The following is an 8,342-nucleotide window of genomic DNA, read 5'->3' as shown; positions in this document are numbered from 1 at the left end:
TCCATCTCTTCCAGATTGCTTAGTTTTTTGGCATATAGCTGTTGATAATAGTTTCTAATAATCCTTCCAATTTCATTGGTGTTGGTAGTGACCTCTCCTTTTTCATTCATAATTTTAATAATTTGGGTCCTTTCTCTTTTCTTGGATAAGTCTAGGCACATGCTATTTTTATAAAGCTTTATTGAACTATTCATTCACTTTTTTGGTTACCTTTGCACTGTCACAGCAGAGCTGAGTACTTGCAACAGAAATGGTATGGCCCCCAGCGCATAAATATTTACTATCTGGCCCTTTACAGAAAGTTGTTAATCCCTGCCTAAAAGGATCAAAAATGCCAAGAACCTCAGAGGCCTCAAAACTTCAATGTTTAGGGTTTTGGGGAAACAATTAACCTAGTAAAAGAACTTTAAAATTATATGAGACAAAAGGCCAAACTGCTTGAATTTTATGATTAAATCATATAAGCCCAAACTTATAAAAATGATAAAATTAAACAGCTTAATTATGAGATTATTGAAACCTTATTTTCATAATTGAACTGTCATCTACAGTTTGAATTGATGGAGGAAAACTTCACAATTCAAAATATGTTAATATATATGTTAAGTATATATTAAAATGTTAAATATATTAAAAATGTTTGTTAATGTTAAATGTTAAAATATATCTAATGAAGCATGAATCTTTTTTAACATGCACCCAAATTTTTCATGAACATCTTCAGTATAGCAAAAAAGCCTGGCTTTTTCTAACAAGTAATTTATATTTCACTTCACACTTTTTGATTTAATACATTCACTGAATTCATTCTATTTTAAGACAAACATATATGTAATTTCTCAAAGGTCTACAGTTGATTTTCTGACGTGAGAAAGGAACCTAGGTTTTTGTTGTGTTTTTTTCAAAATTCCCATTGCTTCTATTCCAAGTAAAAAACCAATTAAACAATTTTATCTTCATTCAAAATATACTTTGGTATTCAAATACAAATGTATTGTTTAAATGAACTTTCCTGGATGCCTGGTTGGCTCAGTCGGTTAAAAGTCTGCCTTTGGCTCCAGTCATGAGCCCAGGGTCCTGGGATAGAGCCCCTGCACAGCTTCAGGCTCCTTGCTCAGCGGGGAGCCTGCTTCTCCCACTCCTCTGCCTGCCACTCCCCCTGCTTTCGGGCGGGCACTCTTGCTCGCTTGCGCTCTCTCTCTTGCTATCTCTGTCAAATAGATAAAAACTTTAAATAAACAACTTTCCTAAATTAACTCAGCATTAAGAATGTTGGATCATAATGATACAAATAACATTTTCTTTCTTCATTTATTAATTTTAAACAGGAATCCTGCAGTGGTAAACTACAGCCTACAAACTCCAGTATAGATCAAGAAAACTTAAGTTGTACCAACATATAAAATTTACATAACTGTTAAGGAACATCTTGACTCCTCTGACTTTATATAAACACTTTAGTTCACAAAATCTTATATTCCTTCATTTTTAAGAATAAACGTTAATGTATATAAGTCAAAGAAGAATAAACCAAATTATTTTTGTTTGAAACAACTACAGAGCTTTCCTAGAAACACACAAGGCTAGGTCAACATTTGAAAATTAAGCAGTGTAAGTTATCATACTACCAAATTAAACATAAGAAATCCACATGATTACCTCAATAGATGTAGAAAATGCATTTGACAAAATTCAACATCTACTCATGATAAAAATACTAGGCATCACCTTGGAGGAAACTTCCTTAACTTGACTTAGAGAATCCACAAAATTACCTACAGCTAACGTCATATTTACAATTTTTAAAAAAGATTTAGAGAAAGCGAGCAAGTGAGTGGGGGGGGAGGAAGAGAGAATCTCAAATAGATTCCCCACTTAGCGGGCACCCCCAACGCAGGTCACAATTTCAGGACCCAGAGATCATGACCCAAGCTGAAATCAAAAGTTGGTCGCTTAACTGACTGAGCCACGCAGGTACCCTAGCTAATATCGTATTTAAAGGTGAAAGACTGAATGTTTTCCCTTTAAGATTGCAAACAAGGCAAAGATGTTCCCTTTCATTACTCCTATTCAAACATCTCACTAGAATGTGAGATGTGCAGTAAGTGCAATAAATCAAGAAAAAGAAAAGGCATACAGATTAGAAACAGTTCTTTATTCACAGACGACAGGACTGTCTACTTAGAAAATCCTAAGAAATCTACCCCCCCAAAATCCCTAGAACTAATAAGTGAGTTTGGTAAAAACTGAGGATACAAAGTCAATACAAAAGAAACCAATTGTAATTCTATATACTAGCAATGATCAATTGGAAACCCGCGCTTGGTTTTTTTTTTTAAAGATTTTACTTATTTGACAGCGAGCATGCACGCAAGCAAAGGGAGCAGCAGGCAGAAGGAGAGGGAGAAGCAGGCTTCCTGCTCTTCAGGGACCCAGGGCTCCATCCCAGGACCCTGGGATCACAACCTGAGCCATAGACAGATGCTTAACCAACTGAGCCACCCAGGTGCCCCAAAACCCATTTTTTTTAAAAGACCATTTATAATAGAACCAAAAAACTGAAATAGTTAGGTATAGATTTAATAAAATATTTGCAGGATCTATATGCTGAAAACTACAAAACACTCATGAAAGGTGCAAAGACCTAAATAAATGGATAAAAATACTACGTTCATAGATTGGAAAACTCAATTTTGTTAAAATGTCAATTATCCTCAAGTCCTAATCAAAACCTAGCAGAATTTTTTGTGGATATCAAAAAGCTAATTCTAAAATTTATATAGAAAAGCAAATACCTCAAACAATTTTCTGAAAAGAATAAAGTTGGGGAACTCACATTACCTGATTTCGAGACTTATTTTAAAACTACAGTAATCAAGACACTGATACTGGCAAAGGATAAGTATATCAATGAAACACAAGAGTCTAGAAATAGACCCACAAAAATGTAGTCAAATGGTTTTTGGCCAGGAGACAATTCCATGGAGAAGGGACAGTCTTTTCAACAAATGGTCATGGAACAATTGGACAAATAAATAAACTCAACCCAAAATTCTCTTTATATAAAAATTAACTCAAAATGGAACACAGATCTAAATGTAAAATATAAAACTATAATACTTGTAAAAGGAAACATAAGAGAAACCTTTGTGACCTTGGATTAGACAAAAAGTGCTTATACACCATGTCAAAAGATCCATAAAAAAAAATACTGATACTTTGGACTTCATCAAAATATAAAACCTCTGTCCTTCAAAAACCACTGTTAAGAGGATGGAAAAGGCAAGCAACAGATTAGAGAAAATCTTTGTAAATCACCTGCTGGACAAGGGACTATGAAAAACTCTCAAAACTCGACACTTAGAAAATCCAATTTTAAAATGGACAAAAGATTTCGCTTCACCAAAGAAGATACACAGATGGCTGATAAGTATATGAAAAGATATTCAACATCATTAGTCATGAGAAAATGCAAATAAAACCCAGAGCGAGAAACTGCTACAAACCTATCAGAAGGTAAAACTAAAAAACCTGATCATACAAAGTAATGAGGATGTAAAGTAACTGGAACATTCTTCATACATTGCTGGTAGGAATACAAAGCAGTTCAGCCTCTTTGGAAAATAGTTTGCTGTTGTAACAAATTACCACAAACTTAGTTGTTTAAAAACAACACAAATTTATTATTTTACTGTTCTGTGCATTAAAAATCTGACCTAGGTCTCCCTGAGCTAAAATCAAGATGTTGGCAGAGCTGCCTTCTCTTTTGGAGGCTCCAAACGTTAATCCATTTCCTAGCCTTTTCCAGCTTATGGCTCTTCTTCCCATCCTCAAAACCAAGAACTCTTCAACTCTCTGGAGCGGCTTCTGTTGTTAGATCTTTTTTTCTTACTCTACTACTTCTCTCTTTCCCTTTTAAGGACATTTGTGATATACTGGACCCACCTGGGTAAAACAGCATATTCTCCCTATTTTAAAGTCAATTGATTAGCAACCTTAATTCCACTGCAACTTTAATTTGCCGTTGCTGTAACCTAATTTATTCACAGGTTCCAGGGATTAGGATATCTTTATGGGCCCTTACTCTACCTACCACAGACCGTTTTTTAAGTAAAGTTAAACATACACTTACCATATAACCCACAAATGAAGATCCATGTTCCCACAAAAACCTGTTCGCAGAGATTTATAGCAGCTTTTTCAGAGTTGAAATTTTTTTTTAATTTAAAAACTAACTCAAATGTCCTTCAACTGGAGAACAAACTGTGGTACATCCCTAAAATGGAATACTACATTCAGCAGTAAAACAGAAGGAATTGCTGATACACTCATACATGGATGAATACTCAACTGTATTATGCTAAATGAAAGAAACCAGACTCAAAAGACTAAATACTGAATGATTCCATTTATATGATAGTCTAGAAAAGAAAGACTATAGGGAAAGACAGAAGATCATTAATTGCCAAGGATTACAGGTGAGGGAAGGATTGATTACAGAAGAGCAGCTTAAGGGAATTTTATAGGTGCTGGACCTACACCTGGTTTTGGTAGTTACACAACTCTATGCATTTGTCAAAACAATTGTACAACAAAAATTGTACAAAAACAAAACAAAATTTAATTTCATGTAATTAAAAATAAACTTAAAATCTTTTTTAAAAGAAGGAAAATGAAACATCATTTATCAGACTGGCAGAAATTTAAAAATCTGACTATGCCAATCTGACAACTCCAAGTGTGGGCAAGGATGATTTATATCCTGTTAGCAGGAATGTAAATTGTTAAGCTTTAGAGGATAATTTGGCTCCACTAAACTGAAAATGCACATCAACCTATGGCCTAGTAATTCCAATCAGGATATGTATACATTCGAGGAAACGCTCACACATGTGCCGGAGGAGACATGCACAAAGATATTCACTAAACTCTGTTTGAAATACTGAAAAACTGAAAACAATTATTTTGTAGGGGAATGAATTAATGGTGGTTGGTGGTTATTAAAATAAAAGGGAGAAATGCACAAGGGAAAGGATCAACCCTGCTAGATACACAAAGGATTTTGAGAAGAATAATTTATTGGTTTATATTATTATATAGTGAAAAGAGGGCTGTACTCGGAGTCTGGACACAAGTATTTTAGCATTTAGTTCCAACCCTGCCACTAACAAGCAAACTGTGGACTACTGAACTTTACAAACCTCACTTCTTTCTCCTGGAAAAAGAAGAGGTTAAGCTATACAATACTAAGATTGTTTCCAACTCAAGAATTCTATGATTCAATAAATATATAGTCAAAATTATATTCTAAATAACCTATGTTGAGAAATTATTTTTCCCAGACACCCTGAAATCAGAAACTATCAGAGAAATAGAACATCTTAGTATATATATTGATACATAAAATGGACCAAATTTCTTATGTTTGTGATGAACTTTTTAATCAAGATCATAAGTCAGAAAGAGCATATAAAGAGCTAAACCCACCGTACTGACTCAGGTCACCCTCAAGTAAAACTCTCCCATTTTAATATTCTAAAGCAAGTTATTATTATTGAATCCATCTTTAGTTGTCAAGTTCAGGTCTGTCTAGCCAAAACTCATTTAAATACATGGTAAATTTTACTTGGTCCTTTTTAGCAAAGATAAAATAATGAATTGCTTTACGTATTTTTGCCTGTTTCATCTATAAAGATCTTGCATTACAATTTAACAGCTTCAGCCTACAATAGTTTAAAGAGCCTTTTAAAACTTCATATGCCATGTCCACAGGGAACTAGTAAAAAACCAGTAGTTCATAATCCAAAAAAGCTTACTTAACAATTTCATTACCACCAATACTTAAACTTCAAAGACACCAATAACCACATGTCATTTGTTCCTATTGCAGAATTTAATAGGTTATTAACTTATGGTATAATCCAAAGGCATAATTAGGATACTACCATTAAAGCATGAAATTACTTTTTTAAAAATCAGAAATATTAACACCTTTTACCTTGTCAGGAAAACCAAAATTTCGAAAGTCCTGTTCTACAAGATTTCCAAATCTAAATTCTCATAATTCTAAAGGAATACGGAAACAAAACACACACTGCACGGTACTTCTAAAAACCTCTCAGCTATCAGATTTTAATTTTAGCGCCAACTGCCAAGAAAAACCTTCCGAACGAAACCTAATTTCCGTACACATTACTATTAGCCAATCAACAAAACAGAAGGTGAGTTATTATTATTAGGAAGTTACATAATTTGCTCCAACGATTGTTTAAAGCGTCTTTCATTAAATGAGGGTTACAATAATTTACAGGCTTCAAAGTTCACCTTGCAAACTTCAAGTAAATGATCAGAAACCATTAACGAGATTAGACTTTTCTTTAAAAGCGGACACAAGGAAGTAGGAACTGTTTACTTGTTTAAAGAACGCAATAAGCACCGAATACCAGGAGCTGAGTCAGGCAGAGGAACGCTGACTACATTCCGTCTTCTAAAGGAAAGTGTTCGCCCCACCGATTTCCCCCGCCCGGCCTTAGAGGGAGTCCCGGGAGCCGCGAACCCGGGCGCAGGGGACGCAGAGGGCAGGGGACTCCCTGCCGTGTCCCCTGCAACTCGGGCAGAGCGGGCTGGAGCCCCCGCCGAGGTGATCCCTTGCCAAAGCAGAGGGAGCAGGCAGGGCCGTGCACCGTCCCCCCGAGGGACAAAGGTTGGGCTCACGCCCTCCGCGGCCAGACGCGGCTCCCGCCGCCTGGGGCAGCCAGACCAGGAGCCCCGGGTTCGGCCCAGGGCCGAGAGAGCAGCGTGTGGGGGAGGGGACGAGCCCCGCCACCCCTCCCACCGACGCGCTCCCCGGGACCTGTTGATTAAGATCTCCACATACAGCCGCCACTGGTCTGTCTCTTACCTCTGCGCCACCGCGGCCGCGAATCCTCCCGCCCCGGCTACTCCTACACACCGCACAAACGACAGCTCCCCTGCGGCACTTAAAATACCGGATAAAGAATCCAGAAACTCCCGATTCCCCACCTCACAATCCTTAGACCCCGCCTCCGCCCCACCGCCAGTCGCCGCCGTCGCCACCGCCGCCGCCGCCTCCAGCAACTCACTCCACCTCGAGACCGCGCGAGACCGGCCCCCGCGACCGCCGCGAGACCGCGCACGCGCCCCCGGGACGCTGGCGCAGCTGGGGCGCCTATCCTAGTTCCTTCTCGGCGCGCCCCGCCCGCTGCTAGGCCGAGAGGCTGGCGCGCTTCGCCCAATCCCGCGCCGGCGTGGAGAGAGGGCCCACTCATTGGTCCCCTCGCAGCCCCCGAGCGGCGGGTCGCGCGCACTCGCGCACCTCTAAGTGAGCCAGGGACTGCGTCGTGCTCGCCAGCGCAAGGGCTGTGTGGCGACGTGAGGTTTCCTTGAGACGCAGTCCGACGCGGGCTGTTGTCGGGAGAGCCCTTGACCTTCCTCTCCCTGGAGGCCCTTCAGTTCCCGAAGAAAATCCGATTCCCTTTGAGGCGACTCCTGTGTCCTGTGAGGCACGTCGCACAATCTAACATTTGCTTAAAAAAGAACCACGACATACTTAAATACCTGGATATGTGTAACGTCCCCACAGAATTCTCTGCTACCGCAGCCGACTCCGAAAAGCTAGCAGCTAGGATCGAGTTCCGAAAACCAGAAAGGAAGGGTGCCAAGGGCCACAGCAGGTCCGCAAAACTCGAGTGAATGCACTTAGTGACCTGGGCCAACCCATAAGCAGTGCAAGGAAATCCAGATAAAGTCTTTAGGATTCCTTAGAAACTGTTAGCCATGTCCAAAAAGAAAAAAAAAAGAGTGTTTATGTGACCTAATTTCTCTTAAATGCGTAAAATAAGTAATAATTCAAGAAGCTTCCTCTCGCTCCTCAACGAGTTTTTCTTCCTCTAGCACAGGGTTTCTCAGCCTTAGTGCTATCGACATTTGGGCCAGAAAAGTTGTTGTGGGGGCTGTTCTGTGCGTTGCAGGATGTTCAGCAGCATCCCTGGTCTCTACTTGCTGGATGCCAGTAGCACCATTACGCCCACTGGTGACCATCAAAATGTCTCTAGAAGACGGCAAAGGTCCCCTGGGTGGCAAAATCACCTCCAGTTAAGAACCACTGACGTGGGGAGCCTGGGTGCCTCAGTCGGTGAGGGCTCTGCTTTAGGCTCAGGTCATGATCCCGGGGTCCTGGGATGGAACCCCACGTTGGGCTCCTCGCTCAGCGGGGAGCTTGCTTCTCCCTCTCCCTCTGCTTGCCCCTCCCTCTGCTTGTGCGCGATCTCTCTCTCTCAAATAAATAAAATGGGGGGGGGGGGGGGGGAAACCCCAAGCCC

At 40.1% G+C, this 8,342-nt stretch overlaps 1 protein-coding gene across 11 annotated transcripts in view; it reads right to left on the bottom strand.

Moving 5' to 3' along the window:
- MPP5 (membrane palmitoylated protein 5) overlaps positions 1 to 7,154 on the bottom strand; it is a 76,862-nt gene extending 69,708 nt beyond the window's left edge. For 3 of the 11 annotated variants that reach the window (XM_011232141.3, XM_019805808.2, XM_034642858.1), the window contains exon 1: positions 6,902 to 7,034. The gene's annotated coding sequence lies outside the window, so the exon portion shown is untranslated. Of the gene's footprint in view, positions 1 to 6,901 lie in introns of all 11 variants that reach the window. The other 8 variants (XM_034642853.1, XM_034642856.1, XM_034642852.1 and 5 more) reach the window with 7 other exon arrangements.
- Between the last annotated feature and the right edge of the window lie 1,188 nt (positions 7,155 to 8,342).

Source organism: Ailuropoda melanoleuca, chromosome 14 (genome assembly GCF_002007445.2).
Source record: "Ailuropoda melanoleuca isolate Jingjing chromosome 14, ASM200744v2, whole genome shotgun sequence".
NCBI lineage: Eukaryota > Metazoa > Chordata > Mammalia > Carnivora > Ursidae > Ailuropoda > Ailuropoda melanoleuca.
Note: the sequence above shows the minus strand (reverse complement) of the source record. Positions and strands in the feature narration are given on the sequence as shown.